A 25,558-nucleotide genomic window follows, 5' to 3' on the forward strand; every position below is an offset into this window, starting at 1 on the left:
AGGACTTACAATGTGATATGCACCATCACCCCAGCTGACGGTCTCGACTTACAATATAATATGCACCATCAGCTCAGCTAGCGAAAAACCCCACATTTCCTCCACTACAGGACAGGGGTGCGGCGGGCCGGGCAGCTACACTGGGAGTATAAACAATTGCAGGTTTATTCCCGGATGGTCAGTTCCTCACCACGCTAGTCAACCCCTCTACACATGAGCTCTCAACAATGGATGCACTACTGTACTACCAACTCAGAGCGACCTGCCAGGCGACATACAACACATTCCCAGACCCCCGCCCCCAGCCTCCACAGCACTAGAATGAATGTTTAATACAACGGCTCCACGTAAACTCATCACCCGACTTTACACACTCATAATGAAGGCTTTCATACTAAATACTTCCGGGGCTTGAGTGGCATGGAAGGTGGAGCAGGGCTACGAAATCCCGGCGAACAGGTGGGAGTACTGCTGTGGCCAGACAGAGAAACTATCCCACAATTATAGGTTGCGATTGATACAATTTAAATACATACACAGAATGTACCGCACCCCTTTGCAACTGTACAAGATGCTCCTACTAGAAACCTCAAATTGCTCCCACTGCTCTGTGGCCGTGGCCACGTTTCTCCACTTGGCCTGGGCGTGTCTGAGGGCAGTGGGTTATTGAGAGACAGTGTGTGGTATAATGTGACATTATAGGAGCTACTATCTCGTCGGACCCTGTGGTCTGCCTTTTTGGCTATGTGAAGGAAACACCTGCCACATCTTGTCGCCTTATGGCGATGCTGCTCCTACTTACGAAGCACAGAGTTGCAATACACTGGGGCCGGAAGCCAACACCCACGTATATAGCGTGGCTATTGGACGCCTCTCACTGCCAGGAGCAACTCACCACATACTGGGACCTTATGCCTGCAAGATCCAGACCTTTAGATATTTAGGAAACTTTTATCACATAACTCAGACACAGCACTGTCATGAGGGCCAGACAAGCCTGAACAGGCTGCGTTAAACGTGTTGAGAGCCCAACCGGGGCTGCCCTAACATAGATTATGAGGTCACACTGGAATGTTGGTTGAGGGTGGCCGGGAATGAAAAATGCCACCAGACAAAATTGTGCTGCATGTATAATATTGCTCAGAGAATGAATACAGAGAATGAGTGCACCGTTTGAACGGCTTATAACATCAATGTATTGGGTGATACAATGCCGAAGCGACATGTCGAGCCGCAATTCTGTACTGCATGCTTTCGTTTGCGCTCAATAATGTGTTAAAAAAAATGCATATATCATCAAGATGTTTCTGAAGTTTCTAAAACTATGATGGTCTACTTTTCTCAAACCACAGGCCTAAAATATGCATGTAATGAATTCTACTGAAAAATTGGTTCTCTAAATGCAGGACGAACTCAGGTTAGGAAGAGAGGTAAACTCCATTTCACAATACTTCAGCAAAACAAATAAGGTTCTAGAAACTGCATCAACTGCACCATTAAGGGTCAGTGTATGTCCAACAAAACCACAGACTGCACAGTTGACTTTTGAAAGTTATCTAAACTAAATGTTATAATCAGTAACTTATTGTGGCTGCTGTTGGCGGCATAATACAATCACAAACCATACAATTACCTGTTAATTCAGGAAGTATATTATTGCCAGATTTTTAGAAGTACTGGAGCCGATCACATGTACAACATATTACTAAACTGGCAGATGTAAATGTGGTAGTAAAAGCTGGGTTGACCACAATTTAAGGTATATATATATATATATATATATATATATATATATATATATATATATCTCAGCTATCAAAGTTGACACAGCATTTGTTAGAACAAGACAAATGTCTAACAAGGTTCCGTTAAATTTAAATGAACCATTTTGTATTGCATCAGTTAGATCTATCCATGTTTGTAACTACTTTAGACAGATACTGAATTAACCTCAGCAAAAGTTTTTTTTTGTGAAACGCCCTATCTGATCAAAATGAAAACATTTAAACTTTGCGGGAAAAGCTGCACGTAGTCCACATTGCAGAATTGACAGAGAAGTTTGCTACATGTGCTAGCGATAAAAGAACATAATTGGGCCACCTCTATGGTTGAACCACATGTACATGCTCAATAGGAACTGTAATTTTTGGATTAGGTAACACAATTTGACTTCATTTAAATGTTTACATTTTTGCTGATACTTCACTTGGCTTGACCCTGTGGAGTGCAAAAAACAGTTATTGGTGTTTAGGGGTGAATGTTAGGAATGAGTGCATATTTTAGAAATTAATTTGTAAAAATAAAGCACTGGCTTGGTTGAAGCATAGGAGTTTGAGAATGTAAATGTCGGTCCTTTTTAAAACGAGTGTACATTTAATGGAGACAAGAACATTGATGTCTACAGAAAAGATTTTTGAAAAAAGCATTTCAGTTTTAGGAAATCGGTCCCAGTACCGACAGGTATATTTGAAGACTAAATAATAATAGTGAATGGCAACTATTTACATTCAACATACAAAAAATTCTATCATGGATTCTAATAAGGGGGTTTTTGAAGGAAGCGCTTAATAGGATTTAAAAGTGATACATTTACCAAATGTATTTTGGTAGTCTTGTATTCTAACAGAAAATTATTAACAAAATAGTTGAAAGTTTCAAATGCATGCCTTTCATGGATTTCCTGTTTTAGAAAAGGGAAATGTATAGCAGAAAGAACTCCCAAGTGTTGAGACATTAAGCTCCAACTAGAACAAACAAAAACACCTGCTGCCTCATTTTCGGTACAATCATACAGACAAAGTAATATCTGGATATTGTAATCATGTGGGTAACGGTCAACAAATGCATAAGAAGCAACAAGGTCAACTCGGGGAGACAGAGCAATCGGAGATCAGGGTGCACCCAAGGCACATCACAGAGGAGAGCTGTGGGAGAGAGCAATGCTTGATGCACTTACTGTGTCAAAGTCCTTTGCTTAAAAATGCTTAACAAGTATTGCACTTAGTTTATAGACCGTTCAAGGATGACAGACTGGGTTTCTCAGTAAGTACTTATTTAAATTACCTATGTTACTAAAAAGTCGTACGACAACAAAACAGGTTCTACTTAAGGGGACAATGAAATTGCTGTCATGTGTAATGCGCTTTCAGTTCCAAGATCGGGATTTGAATCCAATGCTCAATGGAGCTCATGGGTCCTTGGGCACATTCACAATGAAAATTAGTCCTAATATGGTCAAGAAGTGAATTTGTTGACCCAGAAACACTTTACCAGACTGTTCTCGCCTTCCTGTATCTGCAAAACCTGGGAACACTTATCAGTGCCTACATTAAGAATTATGTGGCAAAACTGAAGATAATTCAACTTCAAAGACAGGGGGTGAAGAATTCCGATCATATAGCAATACCTGCAAGGCAAAGGAGCACACACTGTGCCAACCTTGGTGATGTGTGTGTGTGAGTTAGTTGCATGTTGAACATGCTGATATTGAACAAAAAGCAAACTTGTTGGAAACCTCCTATTTTACAGGGCTAAAATCAGAACCATGAATAATTTTTCAGAATTCAGGAACAATACATTATTTATGGGAATTGTGGATTTCATCCAGTGGGAGTCCTAATTCCAGTTGGATTTCCTTCTCTCTGGCCAACTTGTCCTGAGGCATGATAGGGCATTTAGATAATGTCCGTTCCAATTGAAACTTCTGGGTGGAGGGACATCTCTACCCCACTGAGTTACAGGGAAGGTGTCCCTGCAGAATGCATAGACTGGATGTATTTAAATGGCAGCTCATGCTGGTGGGCGTAGGGGGTTGCTTGACAGTAAGATACTAATAAATGTTTAGAAGGAGTCTAATACTGTTACATTTAGTAGCAGTTTAAAAAGCTGTCAAGCAGAAAAGATGTGAGATGCTGGGTTTCGGTCCAATACTCTCCCCAAGGAAATAAGGTTGTATTTCATGGAGGGCCAAGACTGAGAAAGACTCCCCCAGAGAAAGGATTGGGTTCTCAAGGACACAAAGGAAGGATGAGATAACACTTTGTCACAGGCATGCAGATGACCTCAGGCTTTCTTAGACTGACTAGGGGTATAACTGGAGGGGGAAGAAGAGTTATCTGGAAATCAAAACTTCTGAAATCTTGTGGGGAAGTAAGTCGGCAACAGAGAGGGTAGTGGCACACTAAAGGGTGGGAAGAGAGTCAACAGGAGTGAGGATCCTGGTCCATCAGCTCACATGTAAGAGCCATTAACAACCAGCTTTCAGTTGGCACCCAAAAGAAGGCCAAAAACGTCACAGGGATCTGTCCAGTGAATATGAGAGTTCTCTGAGATCTATGTAGGTGAGGAGAGAAAATTACTAGGATTTACTAGGGCGGTTGTAAGAGTCCCAGTCCAGAGTGAGGTACAAAATCAGGAGTGAGGAATATCTCACTACAGAGCGACTGAGTGCTTCTGAGCCAGAAGTAAATTAAGGAGCATATGTTTCTCCTGAAGGATTGTGGCCTGCTTTGTTTAACCTAGCTATCCAGAAAGCATGGTAACCCTTCCTAGAAATATGTTTGGATTGATTAATTTCATGTGAGCAAGTGAGGTAGAGGGTTATGGGCCCATTTAAAGCAACAGTAAAGACTAGAGTGTAGCTTTAGGGATTGAAAGTTCCTGGGTGCAGTATCCATGTGACAACCAGGGTCTCATTTTATCATTCTGGCAGTCCTGGTATGTTGTGCAGGAAACCAGAGTCACAAGTCTCCTGACCAGTGCACTGCAACATATGGGTGTGGTGGTCACCAACAGACTGCTAGAGTCAGTTGGGGTCCATCTAAAGTGGTACTTCTTTTAGGGTAGGAGACCACCGTCCCCATGATTAAGCCAAAATACTACTAAAGGTTGGAAGGAGACGGTTAAAATATTGAGACACGTGTCCTTTTACTGTAACTCCAGTGGGAAGACTGACAACTAGGACTCCCTGGGGTGGTGGGGGTTTGTGGAGCAAGGGAGGGAATGACCGGGCTCCTTTACTCACCGTGATTTTATGTAAAAAGTGGTTAGGCAAGATATAAAGTTGCGTACCTGTGATGAGGTCGCCCGTATATATGTAGTCTCTTATGTTTATAGGGTGTAGTACAGGGTAAGCAGTAGCTACACTTCGCTATCCTCTTACTCCAAACATGTGCCGTCTGCTGCTCCTTAAGATTACTATTCAAAATCACTGTGAAACCAGGTACAGTTTCTGGCTTTGAATCAAAATCCAGAGGAGAGACTTTTTGTTACAAGTGACTAAAACAGAACCTGTTCCAACAAGACCCCTTCACCCAGCCAGTGAGTGACACTTGAACGATAAACAGTAGCCTGTAAGCAAGGCCTAGGACACACACCTCATAAAAAAAACGTAGGCTCCCTGCCTAACCCACACTTTCTGCACGTGGTGCCGAGTGCCAGAACAGTCTACCTGGAATCCACAACAGAAAGGTCACTGGTTCACCTCCAAATGATTGCCACAGAGCAGAGACCAACCAAAGGGAAAATACTGTTGACAGTGATTTGTTGCCCCCAAACATTTGTTTTCCAACTTAGAAGCTACTTGGAGTGAGACAACTGTCCCATCATTAGATATAAGCTTGCCATTATAGCATATGTGTTCACCATTTCACTCTAAGAACTTTGCACACCTATGTAGAGGAAGACAAGGATGTATCCTTGCACCCTCTGGAAAAAGTCATGGAAAAGGCCGTCAATAGTCAACTTGCCGCCTTCATAGGAGAAAACAACATCCTCGACTCCTCCCAAACCGGCATCAGGAAGAACCATAGCACTGAAACCGCCCTTCTAACTGTGACAAACGACATCTGCTCCCTCCTCGACAGAGGAGAGACTGTGGCCATCATCCTCCTGGACCTCGCTGCGGCCTTCAATACAGTCTCTCATCGCACCATAGCCCGCAGGCTACACAACGTGGGAATCCGGAACAAGGACCTCAAATGGAACCACTCTTTCCTCTCTGACAGAACGCAACGGGTCAGATTTCCTCCTTTCCTCTTGGAACCCACACAGACCACCTGCAGAGTCCCCCATGGCTCCTCCATCAGCCCGACCCTGTTCAACATCTACCTGGCCCCGCTCGAATCCATCGTCAGATCACACAGACTCAACATTGTATCATACACAGACGACGCCAAACTCATCCTCTCCCTGTCTGACGAACCAAACCTATCCAAACATAACTTTCATGATGGAATGGAAGCAGTCTCCAGGTGGATGAAGAACAGCTGCCTATAACTCAACACAGACAAGACAGAGGTGCTCATCATGGGCCCACACCCCGACACCCGGAACGACACCTGGTGGTCCCCCGCCCTCAGGAACCCACCCTCCCCCACGGACCACGCACGCAACCTTGGAATCTTCCTGGACTACGAACTCAAAACGGACTGCCAGATCAGCACCGCCACCTGCTACCACACCCTACGCCTGCTCTGAAACTGGATTCCCCTTGAACACAGCAAAACCGTCACCCACGCCCTACACTATGGCAACGCACTCTACGTCGATATGAACAAGAACCTAACCCGCAAACTCCAGAACGCCCAAAACACTGCCACCAGACTAGTTCTCAACGTACAGTGCCACTGCCACATCAGCCAACACCTACGGACACTACATTGGCTACCCGTCGAGAAGAGAATCACCTTCAAGTTCACACACCCAGAAAACCCTCCAGAACACCAGACCCCCCTACATGAACCACCACCTCACGTTCCACGCACCACAAAGATCTCTCCGCTCAGCCCAGCTCTCCCTTGCGACGGTAACACACATCAGGAAGACCAGATCAGGAAGACGCTCCTTCTCCCTCCTAGCTGCTAAAGAATAGAACTCCCTCCCTCTCCACCTCTGACAGACACCATCACTCTACAAGTTCTTGAAAGACCTCAAGATCTGGCTCATTGACGGAGATCTGTGATCTTCCGGGAGCTGCGCGCCCCCATCCCCTCCCCCCAAGGGCCTTGAGACCCTTCAGGTAAGTAGCTGTGCTTTATAAACCCTGATTGATTCGTTTCTCCCTTTCAGTTGTAAGGACTATACCTATACTGCTGAGAAGAATCTCTGCTGCTGATGGGACTAGAAAATAAGACTGCCTAGCTTGGAGAAATCATACCCGTTCAGCCAGAGAATGGATTCAGCAGGAATGCCTTACTGCAAGGAGATCTGAAACACCAAATCTGCTGAGATTGGAAGCTATAACAGCAAGAAGTATGCATGCCTACTGTTAGAAATGGGGATCTCTAGAGGGCAGCGGCTGACTCCGAGGTCCAAATAGGGATCCTAGTTCCTAAGTCAGAGTAAGGGGGCTACACCCTTTGATAACCCCTGCTCAACCCTGTGGTAACGTAGCACGAGCAGACAGGCCTATCTCCGAGACAGTGTGTGAAGCATTTATGACCATACACAACAACACAGGAAGGTGGCTACAAACGGACACCACAAGTAGTTATAGAATTTTTTGTATCTTTATATAAACTGAACACAAGGTTTAAAAGCACTCCAGAAACCACAATGCACATAATTACAGATTCACTTCAAATGCAAGCAAGGCACTCAAAAAGCGTGTGGAACAAACTTAGTTCGAGGCCAGGGTCCAAGCGACCTGGTGATGCACAATGTACCTGAGATTTAAAGGAGGCACGGCACGCAGCCTCACAAGGGAGCCGCGGTGATGACAGGCGGACTCGCAGCGGCCACAGCTCCCAGCTGTAGCGGTCCGCAGCATGCACTCACGATAATCCTGGGGCGGGGCTTAAGGCGGGCACCCAGCGGCACACGCAGGTGATAACAAGATCCTAGAAGTGGTGACTAGTGCGGGCACTCAGCGGCACACCTCCTCAGCTGCAGCGACCCACACGATCGATGATTCTCGTAGGACGTCAAATGCGGGCACTCAGCGGCACAGCTCCTCAGCTGCAGCGGCCCACAGTAGCGATTGCGATGATTCTCGTAGAATGGCAAATGCGGGCTCTCAGCGGCACAGCTCCTCAGCTGCAGTGGCCCACAATAGCGATGATTCTCGTAGGACGGCAAATGCGGGCACTCAGCGGCACAGCTCCTCAGCTGCAGCGGCCCACAATAGCGATGATTTTGGTAACACAGACAAATGCGGGATCTCAGCGGCAACAGCTCCTCAGCTGCAGCGGCCCACAATAGCGATAACGATGACTTTGGTAACACAGGCCAATGCAGGCTCTCAGCGGCAACAGCTACTCAGCTGCGGCGGCATACAATGGCGATAGCGATGACTTGGGTAACACAGGCAAATGCGGGCTCTCAGCGGCAACAGCTCCTCAGCTGCGGCAGCCCACAATAGCGATAACGATGATTTTCGTAGTACGGCAAATGCGGGCACTCAGCGGCACAACTCCTCAGCTGCAGCGGCCCACACTAGCGATACGATGACTTTCAGCCCGCGTTCCCCGCAGTAGAACCAGAGGCTCTGGAATTCTCAACAGAGGCCTCACCTCCGAGTAGAATTCCCCTCAAATAGGAATACGGGCGGCTGATGGATGAAGTCTAATGTCCCCGAGACGTCAGCAGGAGGCAAGCTCAAATCAGGACCTTGGGAAGTTGCTTCAGCAAGATGGATGACAGTTTCAAAGTCCTTTCCCTCTAGTTACACGGACAGAGGTTCGTCTTGACATCCAGAAGTAACACACCGTGTAGGGGTTTTAGCACAGATCTTTATACCCCAAAAGTCTTTGTTCTCAAAAAGTCACAAATCACTGAACCCAGCAGAACCAGTTTGGTGTCGTCCTGGAGCACTTTGTTTACAAGGTTGCATCCTGCCTTTCAGGAAGAGTGGGTCTGCTATCAAACGCACAGTGGGAGGTGGAGCCATCATTCACCTTGCCAGGCACAGCCCTGCTCAGATCAAAGGGTCACCCCTCCCCATACTCCAACTGCAGATCTCTGTATTCATTCCAGGTCGGGCTCAGCCTGCCCGGTCCCTCCAAAACCAGACAGCCAATACACATAACAGCAGAGCACACTGGAAGGTTTAGGCAAGAAAATACCCACTTTCTAAAAGTGGTATTTTCAACCACAGAATTTAGAAATAATCTTCACTACCAGATGCACTTTAATATTCTGAGCTCAGGTATACTAAATTCGGCTTTCCTATCAGGTTCCTTGGGTCAATTAGGATTATAGAAGGTAGTGCAGTTAATTTACAATAGGGAGCATTCGCGCTGTGGCACTGAATGGCAGTGGCACAGCGCCCAGAGCATCTAACACCAGCAAACACAGAGGAGGCAAAAGCGAAAAATGGAAGGGAGACCCACGCCAATGGTTCCAGATCGAACACATACACTCAGCATCACTTCATATTCACCACACTAGATAATCATGGGAGTCCTAAGTGCCTGCACATTGCACGACCACCACACTATAATCACAAGAGGCCAGCATATCTGCATCAGTGAATCATTTCTTCAAGGGATCTAAAACTAAGCATGACTCCCAACCGTAGCATATCACATCATTTCTTCAAGTGACGGTTGAGTGTGAGGGCCTTTTGTCCAGTTTACCCCTGCCTCCACCAGCAGACAAACGGACTTAAAGGACAAGCTTTTATGACACCTCTGTCACTGTTTAGCCTCCTGTTTGCCCAGAATGTGACTTCTGCTGCCTCCAGTAACTGTCTGACTACTGCCAAGCAGTGCAGTCACTGTGTATGACTAGTGCAGCCCATGAAACTATAGACTGCCAAATATCACACCGTGGTAACTCGAACACTTGTGAACAGGTGTTGTGCCTGGCTATTGTCTGGGGATTATCCCAGTGACTATAAAACTTCTTCTAGCGCTCACGTTGAAGACGCAGTTCTGTTACTGTCGTTTAGGATACACAGACAAGGGCATAAAAGTTACTAGACATACTTCCGTAATGATAATGAAATCCTTGTACTGTTGCAAAGGAGTAATACCTCTTGCACAGTCCATTTACTGCAAGCCATAAATGTGTAACCTCATCTACACTTTGTCCCAAACCTCCCTCCAAGTGGCAACTATGACTGTAAATTTCTGCCACCCCATGAAAGTCAATTCCTAAAAGGGAAGTAGTTGGTATTTCCGTGAGCGTGCATGGGTCTGGAATTGTTTCTGCACTTTCAGGGGCATTGGCAATGCTTGATACATAAATTGCTTAAGTGCCCTTGAGTTGTGCAGGCCCTGGGGTGAAGCTGGCTAGACAGTGGCACAGGGTTGAACTTGAGTGGTTTTCTTATATATCGAGGTAGTTATGGTTCCTGGACCTGATACAACATTTGAAATGGTTCAAAATACCTCTAGGCACCCCTTTGAACCCACATACTGATAGAATACTGCCACCACAAATCAGGATGTGTACCTGGCCCGGTACAGGTCAGCAGCAAATGCCCAGACAGCTAATCACTACATGGAAGGGGGAGGTGTTATATGAAACAAAGAGCTATGGTAACACGACCTGTTCATGCTCTTAACATTTCGCATAGGTATATGTTTAGGATGTTTTATTAAAATTGTTTAGGATGTTTTATTAAAATCCTTTTCATCAGCCTCAGATTTCGGAAATGGTTTTAATAGCTTCAAAACAGGCACGTTGTGGAAGAAAGTTCAGCTACACGCTCCAGTCAAAACGTACAGTCCTTAGCTTGGAAGCTGGAAGCTCATAGTGACTAGTCAGAAGAGACTAATAAGGTCATGCAGGTCCATACCCTAATTACATCCTAAAGTTCTATAATTTTCTAACCTACTTTTGTCCTCATTCATTCATGATTTTCTATTTTGCTGAGAAGGGGGACTTACCTTAGCTATGGCATTATCCTTCACTACTACTAAATACTCATTTGAAGGATGGTGTCCTCGAATCAAGGTACTCGTAGCCCTCTGCTGCCCCCCTCAGTTCCTTTGTGGTAGTATAGATTGCAGCTCTACATTAGTAAGAAAACTCTTTATCTCAGTTCAAGGCAGATTTTGTAAAACCATTTGCTTCCTTAGTACCTTTATCCAGTCTATGTTTAAATTCCCCATGTAACTCAGCCAGGTAGTCAACCACTTTATGTAAGCCTATTTCCAGTCTTCTCCTTTTTATTATTCTTCTCAAACCGAAGACATAACCTGTCATGCCCCAATATTTATATTCCCCTAGGATTCCCTTTCCTTTGTACTTGCTCATTCTCCTTACACCTTTTGTCTAATGCTACTAACGATTCTAAATTATTTTGTTCTTCTTATTTTCTCTTTGTTTCAGCCTAAAATAACTCTGGGGATCCTCACCTTTTCTGTTTTGACTTAAATAAGTTGCATTAATATGATTGGCACATTTCTTCTCTGTTTTCTCTGCAATTACTAAATCCATGATATTTACTGTGCTAAATTAGTCTTATCTGCTCATTCATTTCGTAATGTTTACAAAATGGATGTCAAAGTATTTAATTTTGTGCATCTGTACCCAGTATTAGCAATTAAAACTACCACTAATGCTACAGCTGTCTGCATCAAGTCAATCATGCTGAAGAGCTCTTTTGAATCAGTAAGGGAGGCATGGTTTACTAAAAATCTGCACATGGCTATGGTGACCTGATGTGAAGGTCCTTACATTAGGTCCTCAATTTTATTGTTAAATAGCTTTTGTATATCACACTATTTGTCACTAGTATAGCAACGCATTGTGATAGTCCAGGTATCTTCTCATCAGTTTTTGGACCTGGTTCTCCTTGCTCCATACGCACTAGCAAATTGTCTGGCAAAGTAATGTAACATGTCATGAGGGCAGACATTCTTAGACTTTTTACGAAAGCACACAATTAACATACTCTCCATTGTAAGTTTTAATCCAAGGTTTCTGGTGGGCTTGATTCTGCTGCATTGGAGGGACAGAATTCTGTTCGAGCCCAATCCCTAGCATTGATAACTATCAGTTTGAGGAATATTTTTCTCCATTTCCACTGAACTTGCATGTCACTCTGATAATTTGCTACATCTAACCAATCTTGTTTGGTTAGATGTAGCAAATTATCATTAATTTCTTTGTAGAATTTTCTTCTCTGCATAATGTGAAACCATTCTTCTGGATACCGTTCAACCTGCTCTTCTTTTCCAACTGAATTTGTGGCAAATGACTTAATAGTTTTCTATAATTATGTCCCCAACTGACAATTTAGAACAGTAAAAAAGCTCAAAAGTGATTTACCATGTTCAGAATTCCTGGGATTAATCAGTGATATCTTTGTTGAAGAGCTATGTAGTATTATTAGTGACTCTGTCATTTGATTTCCTCTAATGTTGCAGGAACAATACATAATTGTATTTTTAAGCTATGTTAGGTGGATTTATAAAAATGTAGTGTAAACAGTTAGTCAATATAGCACTCTTGAATGCTATTCCGTATTTTTAATAACAGTAGTTGTGGCTCTGCTCTATGTATATCATTTTTAAGTATGTGCTTACACTTCCTAGTGGATGATTCCAAATTTCCAACACCTATCCCTAACTTGACAAGCAGCCAATCAATGATTTAATATTTTATACCATTTTAGTACTAGTCATTTTATTAAAGTTTTAGGAAGCCTTGGTGTCAGGCGGTACGTCCCCCTTACCCTGAAACTACAGAGGATGAATGCATGCCACCTTATTTGCCTGAAACTCTGCTCTGTTTCCAGCCCTCGTATCGGGACGAAGATATCATGTGTGCCAGAGAGGGAAACCCGACCGTCACATGCTGCGAGCTCTTTAAACTACCATGGCCCGACTACACAAGAAGGTTGAGCCATGCCCCCCTTGGGGATTCAAAAGCGGAACAGGAAGAAGGGAGTGTATCTCTCGATGTAGAGAAGAGTAGTGCTTCGGAGCAGAGTCCTGGAACCCCACCAGGAAGAAGCGGAGAGGGAGGCAAGAGAAACGGAGTCGACACTGACCTCCGTCTGAAAGGCCTGAATCTCATCACCAAGATGCCGATCCAAGCGCCAGAGGGCAAACGACGCCAGAAACTCACCATCCGCATTCCAGGAGGAACATGGCTCACTCAGGTCCTGCTAGATTACTGGGGAATAGGAGGCGGTAGGAGGAGCGGGTTTATTCCTTAAATAAGGGGGGTGGGGGGAGCACTATAAGAAAGACGCTGGTTCAACTTGGATACGTTCTGCACTATATTCTTTTTCGAGGGGCAAAATCACAGGTGGAGCAAGTTTTCTTTTTGGTACTTTCTTTTACCGGCGGCCACCTTCGCTGCATGTCGGGTGTTTGCCCCCCACTCCCTTCCCTCTTGAGACGTTAATAGTCACACACAACGCTGGTTGTCTCCCCATTTTTGTCTTCTTTGTTCCGGACGACTGAACTGGAAGGAATGCCTTCCAGAGGATCTGAGGTCCAGAGAGGGACATAAGACAAACTATAGAATTGTGTTGATTACTAATTAATAAATAAGGAGAACAAAAGGCGATTTGTCTGCCTCTTGCTGCCCGCAATTCGGAACACTTGGGTAGAACTTTCAGAACACTCTGGACCTGTGGAAGAACAGAGAAAGGACTGCACCTGCTGTTTGAGACCTGAAGGGCTGGACTTGCTCCCACTTGTACCCTGGACAAGAACTGGACCCCAAGAGTCAGCTAGCTGACCTCCTATCAACCGGAAGGGACATGACAAGCTGCAAGAAGCACTTTTCCTGCAGAGTCAAGCTGAACACTTCCAATTGGACTTGCCCTCAAACCTACTGGTGGTTTCTGCTGGAGTGAGTCTTGACCTCCAAGTGCTGTCCCTGAGGTGCTTGTTTGTGTCAAAGTGTACTCCGCCTAACATCCTGAAAAAACCTGGGAGTTAGAAAGCATTACCCCTAAATCCTCTGGGAGTACTCCGACAAACCTGCCAAGTCGATAGGCCCAGGGTGCACTTCCGCTGCGATTGAGATCCATGTTTTCCTGCTCACAGCTTTTCTGTAGCAGAAATTCAGTTTCAAATGGTACATGGTATCTTTGAGCCCCTCTTTGGCTTCAGCTTGGTGCCTTGCCACACTGGCAGAACCCGAGCTAAAAAAAAGTGACTACGCCCAAACTTTAAAAACTTGATTGGCCAACAGCACCAAAAGTATCCGGCTGGGGAGAGGACTTCCCTGGGTGTGAATTTCAAATTTTCCTGCTCCTAGCTTTTCCTGACTAAGCCAACTGCTTCACATGGACCTCATCCAAAGCCTATCCAAAGCCATGGAGCCCTCTTCTGAAACAGCCTGCTGCTTTGCCATGTTGAAGGATTTTGATTTCCAGTAAAAAGACAAAGTCCCCAGGTAAACCTTCTGGCCGGGATTAACCCGGTTGGTGTATCTGATCTATGCTTCAGCAAGGTTGGCCTCAAATCGCACCAAAGTCCCGGTCTACTGTGACCAGTTGACTGCAGTTGGAGCTTGCCACTTTGTAGTGCCATTTTCAATTAAAGCCTAAAAATTCATATCTTCAGTTCCCCTTGTTTATTGTCATTTTGTTCATTATTTTTTTTAACTGAGTTTCATTAAGTTTTTCATAGAAACAATCAACTGTATAGTGCAAACCATCAAGGACAGTTCCAGTAGAATACACACATACAGTAATCTCAAGCAGATCATTTGAAACCATAGTATGCCCTCAATCTTCTCATGTTTGTCTTGACATCCTCATGCAACATGGATGGGCTCCTCCACCTTTGCACACCAATTCATCGCTTTGCGCCATGCAGCTAGCACAAGCGGGTTGGCAGAGTTCCACATTTGGTCAATATCTCGTTTAGCCATCAGCATCCCCAGTCTCACCAAAGATCGTTCATTCCTGAATCCCCCCACATCTTCCAGTAAAACAAATAGGGTTATACGTGACGAGAGGTTGATGGGACAGTCAAAAATTGAGACAGAGATTTAGATAACAGCTCCCCAATAGCTTCCTATCACAGGACAGGAAGAAATATGCCCACTCTTCGCTACAGTGGGGGCAATCCTGAAAGGGGCATTTCCCTGCCCTCCATAGCCACACTGGAGTCAGGTAACTAATGTGCAAAGATTTTAATTGGATCAGGCAGAACTGGAGGAGATCGCCAGTCTTCTTGGTCCCATGAGGGCTTCCCACCATCCAATGTTCTCCGGGGGCCTACTAAGATATCCATTACTCCCTCACCGGAACAAATAGGTCTAGCGAGTTGATAACTAATGATTTATGCACCCAGAAGATACTCCCCTGTCCCAAGGCCCCCTTGAGCAACCAAGCCTCCAAGGGGCTGAATTTGTGTTCCTCCCCAATATACTCCTGGTGGGACATCAGGGCATGCCGGAGTTGAAGGAACTTATAGAACTGGTATCTATGTACGGTAAAGTGAGTTTGTAATTCTTGGAAGGATCACATGTGAGATTCCTGCCACGCATCCCCCAAATGTGACATACAGATAGATCCCACTTACCAAAGTCCTCCAGGCAAGCCACCTGGCCAAGCAGTCTACCTCTCCAAAGGGGGATCTGGAGAGTAATCTTGCCATCACTCCCTGTCCATCTCGTTGCCAACCTCCACACTAATAAAACTCACATTAGAGAACTCTGGGAGAGAGCGGGCCATGGGTACTCCGTAAAATCATGTCTAGTATAGCTTCCATCCCATAAACGTTACTTCACCCCTAAAGGCAGGGTCCTCCCATCCCCGGTGGAGCCAGTCATTTAGAATTACAAGCTGGGAGGGCCAGTAGTATATCATGTATCATTAATTGAAAGCCTTTATTGTTAGGGTGTGCGCTCTAAGTAAATGTTGTAAGCTCTGACTGTGGTTCCAGTATAGAAATGTGTACACACTTTTTCAAAGTTTAGCAATATGAGGCTATGTATAATGCTCCCAGGATGCTTTCTGATTTGATGCAAATATTTGCAGAAGCTTGAAAGCAAGATTGACGATTCTTTGCTTTCCCCCCAAAACAAATTCATAAAAATATGAAAACAGGAAAAAATACCATTTTGCTAAACTACTGTAAAATTTCAGATTCCATTTCTTTGCAGCATCATTTAGTAACATGTATTGATGCATGCTAGTATTTCCCAAAATATTCATAATGGAAATTCAGTGTAACCGGTTTCAATAAGAATATGGGAAGCGAAAATAAAAAAGCATTGGCAAAGACAGTGGGTCTGAAATTGGTGGTCAGCTTTTTACTTTTGTCAATGTGTGAATTGTTTTGGCATGGTTTTTGTAAAACCTTATTGGTGTGAGAGCTGCCAGGCCCTCACCATTATAACAAACATTGGCAAAAGCAAAAATTGTTTTTGGTCTCAAAAAGCACACACTGCCACAGTAGTTACTGGCACTGAACAAAACTACTTTGTGTGCCAATATACTCCTTGTGAAAGAGCCGAATGATGTCACTCACCGTGAAGCCAGCCAATACAGAGAGAGAGACAGAATTTTAATAAACGCAAAAGGTCATGGTCAACGCCAGTACAAATTAGAGGCCCAATTATTAAAGAAAGTCTCAAGAGTGCACCCATGGTATATGTCCTTGCATTATACAGCTTTCGTGAATTCCCAAGAAATTACAAAAGTAGGACAAGAAATAGTTCTCCTAGAAAATATTTGTGAACTGCATTTTAGCATGAGCAAATATGCATGTGTAGATTTGCTCATGCAAAAATCTGAGTGTTTGCAAGTTCACTTTCCCTTCAATCACTTTTTTCCCCAACCCTGGAAGAAGGTTTACATCTGCCATGGTCAGGAGTAAATTTCCAACATTTCTCAGTATGGGAAAAGATTAGAGAAGAGCTGTTGAAAACCCTTAAAGCATGCAAGTTAGTAGGTTTTCAGGGACTCAAAAGGGCATTCTAACCCTGGAACGATTGTTTACCACTGCCTTCAGCACCATTTTGTAGCTCTGCGGAAACGTGGCAACATAAGGGTTTGCAAGTATTCAAACACTACTATGGTATGAGCCCTGGCATAATCAGAGAGGATATATCAGAGCTCTTATATAATGAGATTGCTGCCATAAATTGTCGCTGCACTACGTGGCACCAAAGAGGCAAGCGGATTTTGTTACAGGACAAGTAGATTTATGAAACAACCTGCCCCAGGGACAAGTAGATTTTTATTAAATTCCACACCCCTGCAGAACCATTGAGTCGCTTCACAGTCAAACATAGGTGTGGATCAAAATCGGAGCTGGCTCTCAACTGTCAAGGAAGATCTGCACTCAACAAGGCTTATAACAGGGGTGTGTGCTGGCTCCATGCCTTTAAAGCCTTTTTATATCAGACTTCTCACCTGTTATTAACAAAACCACTAGCCACACTCCACATCTCGGCATAGTAGCTTTTCTTTATGATTTATTATACGCAGGCAAAATGGACCTATGAAGCCTAACAAAAGTAAATTTGCAGAGATTGATAAAAACCCTGAATGTTACACAAAACGACCTGGTCAGTAACCGAAACAAAACCAAGGTGACAATGGTCAGCAAGGCAATCAAGAACAATGTATCCTGGCACACATGTCACAGAAACAGTTAAAGAATACAAGTATCTAGGAGTACTGTTAGATGACAAGGGAACGGCTAAACGACAGTTTCGAGACATCGCAAACCAGAGCAACGCCTTATTCACCACCATTAAAATCCTGCACAAGAAACTGAAAGGCCCGACACTCAAGTCACTCTTGAAACAATGGAGGCTAAAAGCCTGCCAACCTTAACCTATGCAAACAAGGACCTTCTTAGTCGCACCTCAGCCCTTTTGGACAAGCTTCAATTACTGGTCTTCAGCCTTATGACGCAATCGCTCAAAGACGGCAGGAGGAATTTGTTGCGTGCTGCTTTAAATTAAAACATGCAGAGCACAACACTTTAAATAACATCCTGTGGTCTGCAATTGACAACTCGGGTATCGGTAGTCATAGGAGCAGCTTTAAAGTGTACATGTGCCAATCCCAAGCAAACCTGCATCTTAGGAACCCCTAGGCTTTGCCCCTTTCTTATACTGTCTTTAAAAAACTAGTAACTCTGCAATGGCCAAAATCTCTCTTCTCAAGGATAAAGAGAAGCTCGTAAAAAGAGGTCATGCCTGGACGGTCATCAACAGCTACCTGAAGCTAAAGCGAGTGTCATACTTCAACTAAACATATCTGCTTCACTTGAAACTAAAGCTGTTGCAGTGCCGCCTGGGCTGTGCACCTACACTAGAGGAAAAACCTGCATGGCTATACACCAGTGACAGATGCTGCTGCTTATGTGGCTGAAGCAAATAGAACCTCCTGCATCTAACCTGTATCTGCCCCAACATGACAGCATAGAGAAGGTGTCTCCTGAATTCCTTATTAACAAGCAAAGGGATCTGTACTTGTAGGCAGTCCGTCATATCCTGTCTAGAGACCGACAACCCCATTCTGAACTGTTATTTCATTACATTTTTAAACACATTTGAACAAAAACTACCTAAAAAAGCAAGTAGTGAAATAGACCACCCGCCGGGGGCTGGTCACTGACACAAAACATCCGGTAAAGGAGCTAGCCAAGGAGAAAACACTAACATCAAATCCCCGAGTTATGCTGGTGTCTTGGACATCTCCAATAAAGTTACACGTATCACCTGAACAAAGTTTCCAACCTTATCAGACAGTTTGTAAAATCTTACTTCATCTTTCTATATTAGGTTCTCGAGAGGTTACCAGACAAATCCCGGGTTTGACAACCTCCAGTCAGCACCCATGCACTTTAAAGCTGGTAAACATGCACTTTAACATTTCTGGCCCCCAGGACATCCAGTATAAGATGGCCTATTGTTTCTAAAAAAAAGCTGTTAACCTGCAGACTCGCACTTTACTAACATTCCTGGACCCGAGGTCCTCCTGCATTAGCCGCGATAGCTGGGTCAGGTTGCCAGCTGGAAAGCCAGCTTGGGAAATGCCTGGCACCTGGGAACTTTTTTGACAAAGTTGAACGCTCGACTCCAAAGACAGATGTGCGATTCTTTTCAATGTTATGAAGCAGTCCACAAAACTTTTTACTCTGCACACCTACACTTTAACCAAGTGCACACGGAAGCCTTGGGACAAGCCATGTGCCTGACAAACTTCATATAGCACTTATGCACGCTCGGATTTTATACTAGTTTCTAATCTTGCTCTGAGCTGATATTTTGTATTACGAATTTTAATTACTGTTATTTCTTTTTGTAAGATTTTAATTAAAATGAGACAAATAAAGTTACTTACTTACACTTCCCAAATGCAATGTGTGGGATCTGCCCGGCCTACAAGAAGAAGTGCACCTTGGCTTGAACCTTCTTAAATCACTGATTAGGAATCTAATATGGAAAATTTGTAAGTCATATTGAAAGCGCTGTAGAACCTGGGACCTTTAGATGATGACGACTGGACAGAGGCAAAAGGGGATGCTAAGACCTTGGCAATATCGATGAGGCTTCGTCTCATCCAAATGAAATATCTTCACCGTGATTATTATAGCCCCTCGCGACTTTAAAATATGGGAGGTACTCCTTCACAGGGATGCTGGCGATTCCAGCAGTCAAGAGGAACCTTCTTGTATATGGTTTTGGAACGCCCACCTATTCATGCATTCTGGTCCTGCCTCTGCACTCCTTTTTCCCAAATCATACATAGACTAGATCCGAAATAGTTTTTTTTGGGCCTAACGGTTTATTGGGGAGGTAGCCACAATGAGCGATAACTCGTCGTGTGGGCTTCATCATTGCAAAGAGGGATATTGCCAGACACTAGCGCTCTCAACAAGCCCCACCATTCCTTGAATGGACAAGGGGGATGGACTTTGCCATTGCAGCAGAAAAATAGGTTTATAAATCTAGGGAGTGTCCGGAGAAACACTATAAAATATGGGCCATCGGTTACAATATTCTAAATCCTTATCTTCTACAGCGTGACATTTTTTTTTTCTTCTCTTTCTTGTGTACACTTTCACCGTTATGCTATTGGGGTATCACAACATTGGACTCAAGGCAGTACTGGTATTATTGGATGAACATCTATATACAAAGGGATCGAGGCAAAACACTAGCCACACCTACCACCCAAGTATGTGGGGCACTATCTGTCTGTATGTGGTGCAATTGGACCGGGAGTCCATTGACATTTTTTCAATGGTGGTCCAACACCCACAATTATATTAGCAATATTTCAAATTATTAGGAGTCTGACATATATTCATCAAAAGTTTTTAATTGTGATAAATCCAAAAATGTGACACATAACGTAAATCACTGTATCTAGCGACAGTATTTCAGTTGAAAAAATATCCTTTATTCATTTTCTTCTTTTGAAAAGCGTCATTAGAATAGTGATTTATAGTAGTCATTCGTGGTAGCCAACGTGTTTCGTCCTGCCCGGACTTCTTCAGGGCTCCACTTAGAATATTATGAACTTTTGTCATGCCATGGCAAATGATTTTCAATAAACTTTCGATGTCAAATCCCTCTATGTGATGGTAAAATTTGAGTATGTGTGCTCAAATTTCAGTAAGCATCTCTAGCATGTTCGCAGAATATAATTGTGGGTGCTGGACCACCATCGAAAAAAATGGTATCATTGTATGTTGGATCGTTTTTGTTGTGTGACATGAAAATCAACAAACAGATTTATAAAAATAAAAAAATACAATTTTACAATGATTCAATGGAATCCACAGTTGCCCAAAGATTCAAGCATAACACTGTTTAGATTGAATGGATAACACCAGTTAGATAAACCAGAAAAGAAGGTAATGCAAACATTAAATCGATACGATCATATGTCCAGAACACATTACACATACAGACTTTTTGTGGCATGAATATGACTTATAATTACACATTTCAAAAGAAGTCATAAAAAAATTATGAATGGTGAATGATTAGGTGGCCTTGCAGAGACAAGAGTTGCCAGATTAAATACATCTTTGATATATGTGCTCAACTTAGTGAGCTAATCTTGTGGCAAGATTCAGGTTTCTCACTAAAATATACTATATGCAGGGCCACTGGAATTGTGTGATTGTGCGGCCACATAATTTTTATGCATAATTATGAATTTGCCGCATAATCCATCTACTGCATAACTTGCAGATTTTAACAAAGTAAAAATGTGCTTCTAGCTCAAACAGTTTAAAAGTTACTAAAAATATAGAGACGTGTTGCCGCACAGTTGAAGGCCCTTTGCAAAAGGTGCCTTGTTACCTTTCTGTTGCTGATTTCTATATTTGGGTGTCAGACTGGTACTCATGAGTTGCAACCCGTTCCCAGACAGGGTTTATAAATTTTAACTTGTCAAAATAAAGTAATACTTTCACAAAATATCCCGCATAATTTGCCTTTCTTGCTGTATAATATAGTCAAACCTACTGCATAATTCCAGTGGCCCGGACTATAAATGAGCATTGATGGAATGAGGCAGAGTTCTACTGGCACTGAAAGCTCCACACTCTACGACACTTGCTCAGAACAGACATTAACTTTCACTTTTGCATCTCCCTAAAGGATATGTGGCTCTGAGAGATATCTGTAGCGATGGCCTTACTGGAGTGCGAGGTGAGCTGTAGCAGTAGCCATGAAAGTCAAAACAGTGCATAAAGGTAGTTTCTCCACTGTCAAACCTGTAAAAGGTAATCCCAATGGTAGCATAGGATCAATTCCGCCCCATGCCATCCCCACTGCCACTTACACTGATCAGCCCCTGGTGGCCTGATGTGATACAACCCAGAAGCAGTGGTTGCAGTGTGGCATTGGTGTAAGTTGGTAAAGGTGATGCAGTTTTGAGTCTTAGAAAACAATGGTTGGTAGTAAGACAGCAGTAATGATTTATGCGTGCTATACTGCCTGAGCCATATATATCTTACACCCGTAGGTTCATGTTTACAGAAAAATATATGGAATTCCTTAGTCAGATTTTTTGGTTGCAACTACATTTCCTTTAAGCACATACTCCAAGCTACTTTAACCCATCATCTTAGTGGTGGACTTTTTAATTTGTACTATGTACACCAATGAGGATATCACATGCTAACCATAAACACAGTTATTTCATTCAACAGATACAAACAAGAAACCTCGACCAATCATAGTTGTAAAAAACATTCTCATTACACTGAAATGTTTCGCCAACATGACATTTCTATTTAAACTTGGTGAGCTGGATGAAACTACGAGTAGGCAGGAGACTGATAAGTTCTCTACATGTTTTTGAGTAGCTTCAATTTTCCAAGCATTAAGGAGGGGAGTATAAAGAAAGGGCCGTTAATATGGGTAATGTTTGCCAGCATTCATTCCAGATGGCCTTTCCTTTTTCATCACTGAATGAAAAGATGGGAACGAAAATAAATTCTTTAATTGACCAGCTTCCTTTATATCGAAAAGTCTACTCTAGGCACACACCTTTCATATGCTCCCTACGAAAGCAAAACTTTCCCCACAAAACAGCTGACTGAGAGGAGGACCGATATGCTTTTTGCTGTTTTGTTGTAACACACACACAGAGCTGATGGTAGCACTGAATAGCATGGATCCAGTCAATCAGATGTTTTAAGGTTGGATAAACAAAAGGAAAACACTTGACAGTCTGAGCATAGGTAGAAGGAACTACCTACCGCTGAAAAACATGCCCTATGTTGACAATTGCTGTTGAGCATAGAAATTCCAAGAGTTTGCAGTTTTAATCAAAGAACATATGCTTAAAGAAAGCAAAATTTACACGGACCACAATACAAATTCCTGAAACATAAAAATATTAAAACGTACTTTTCTTAAAACTGTATTTCAGAAAAAAAAAAAAAACCACAAGAACACTTAACAAGTGAAAAAGCATATCTCAAAAAATGCAGAGTTGAACGTTAGACCTATTCAGTGTCACATCACATGTGACAGTAACGTAATTTGCCAGCCCCGGCTTTAGCACTCTTGGTGCCCAATTTGACAATATTTGTTGCCACCTGCATGCCCACAAGGCCCCATCGACATCCTTCTCCATGGATTCTCTCGCTACCACCCTCCAATTGTGCTCCTCATTTCTCTTTAGCCCTCTCTCACATTTATTTAATTCCTTTTATTGTGACACTCATACCAATGTGCTTTTCATTACACATATATCATATATAGATAATGAATGGGTAAATCAGTATATAGGATATGTTACATAAAACAAGAAGGGCCAGAGTCGAGTATTCACACGTCACACGGTCTGCTACGCATTGTATGTTAAGAGTGCCTCATCTGGAGAAATGAAGGGGCAGATTTACTACGTTTTCACGCACCACAGCGCCGTATGCACTGTTGCTGAGCTGTGTGAAAAAGAGAAAGCAGAACAGTGTCATCTCTACTAAGATATGGCCATCTCTATTATGATATGGTGCAGTTGCTCTTTTCCCTACTGCTGGCTTATGTTAATCTGCTTTGTGCCAAAGCACACACCCATGCACCATAGTGCAAGGATGAGTACAGGATGCCAAGCATAAGTTTTGTACTGAAAGGGTACCCTTCCGTTTTCTACTATAAGGGTACTCTTCCAGTACCAAAATATATGCTTTGACAATCTTTAACACTACCACTTTGCATGTGTGCTAATCAGTTACGCCTGCTTTGAGGAGGTGTACTTTTTTATACAAATCCCTTTCTACCAATGATAGTAGATAGGGATTAGCATCAAAATCCAGCGGGTGGTTGCATGAGATGAGAACATCCATGCACCACCTATCAAAATCCAGGGGTGTCTGTATGAGACCATACATGTATCACCCATTATATTTTCCCTTGACACAAAGTAGCGCGAAGTAGAGTCTAGTGCTACATCACGTGACTTTAGGGCTACTATCTGGTACAAATCAGGATTTGGGCGGGAGGTATATCCCAAAACAATATTTTGCAGAAGGTTTGTGTCACTTTTTGATGCAAACCTCATGCAAAATGTTTGTAATCCTGCCCCACAAACTCAGGATATAAAACGTAACACAGTGGTTTGGTTGGTCTATAATACAAAATGGATTACTATCCAAAGCAATCCTTTTTACAACCTTAGAATGATGAAAAATTGAGAAAAAGCAAAAAAGTTCTAAACCTATATATTGCCGATTACATGCAGTACTATCATTCCAGTCCATAATGGGTCACTGTGCCATACTGAAAGGATGGTAAATTTTCAAGAGCAAGTAAAAGAATCCTCTCAGTGACGTACGCAGTTACCTACTGAGCTATTTACAAAAAATACAAATCTGTTAAATGCCTACTACAAGTTGTGCTTTGCCGACTTAACTCACTATGCTACTTTAGAATAAGTAAAAACTACCACTTGACAAATCAAAGATCTCTCCATTAAGTGTATTATTCACCGAATTAGAATGCTGTTATTATCCCCCTGAAAAGTGCAGCCCACACACAGATTTCTGCAGGCTGCTCTTATTGCATCATAGCATGTCATTTATGGGCAACCCCTAAACCTTGGCGCCCAGTGCGATGGCACAAAGTCGCACCGCCCTATCTAAAAATGTACTATTTTAGTTGTTCATGTACGTTCAAATTAAAAGCATTAATATTTCAGATGCCAGCTGATATTTAAAGAGTTTCATAAATTCAACGACTGGCCTGCAAACGATAATCACCACATCACTCGCTATCCACAAAGGTTACAAATAATACAGTGCCTGTAAATATTTCTTAAACATTTTCAACTTCTTTATGCAAAAAACGTACGTTGCTTTGACACCGAACGTGCCAATGAAAATGTTCACATTGCTTGAACCAGTTTTATTTGGTGAAAACAATTGTTAAAGGACTAGGGTGGGTTTATTCAAGAAAACACTGGAGTGCATTTTTAACCGCGTTTGAGAAACACAGTACATGGATACATTAATGCAGAAACTGACCCATATTTAAACTGCGAACTCAGTCTATGTAAGTAATCACCATAAGTTTTTTTTAACTTTACATTAATTAATTTCTGTTACACGTGGTACTGTTTCAATGCGGACATACAAAAGAAACATCAGAATGCAACTAAAAACAAATGACCGAATGAGGTATTTACTTTAACATGGAGAATTTGGAGGTCAATTAATATATATCATGCAAAAAAAACAGGAATGTCCGTTTGCTTGAAATTATTTTTTTGTTTTACTGTTCCACGGAAATGTAAGTATACGCCGCAAAGAATAAAGTGCACTATAGTCTGACTTAAAACAATTTCAGAGATAGTATCTTGGTTTTTCCAGTGGACCCATGTCAGGAGTTAAGTACTCTATCCAGTCATTTATTTTCAAATGCATCCTGGGACTTGTAGTTTCAGTGTTTCATTATAAACACAAACCTTCTACTCACTGAATGCAAACAAAGAACAGGACTGTCGATGCCAGAACGCCACCACTTTTCAGCTTTCAATAAAGTGTCACTAAAAATGTCACATACACATTCAACCATCACACATTGGGCACTTCTTCAAATATCGAATTGCACATGGATACAAAAATAACTTTGCAGCTGTCATATCCCTTATTGCCAATGCATTCCAGTGTGCTATTTCGGGACCAGTATAGATCCTGCAAAGTGTTTGGTGTGA

At 42.8% G+C, this 25,558-nt stretch overlaps 1 protein-coding gene across 15 annotated transcripts in view; it reads right to left on the bottom strand.

Moving 5' to 3' along the window:
* The window catches only part of PPIP5K1 (diphosphoinositol pentakisphosphate kinase 1), a 1,768,598-nt gene that overhangs the window by 1,742,888 nt on the left and 152 nt on the right, over window positions 1-25,558 (bottom strand). The gene's annotated exons all lie outside the window — the stretch shown is intronic.

This window comes from Triturus cristatus, chromosome 3_1 (assembly GCF_964204655.1).
Source record: "Triturus cristatus chromosome 3_1, aTriCri1.1, whole genome shotgun sequence".
Lineage (NCBI taxonomy): Eukaryota > Metazoa > Chordata > Amphibia > Caudata > Salamandridae > Triturus > Triturus cristatus.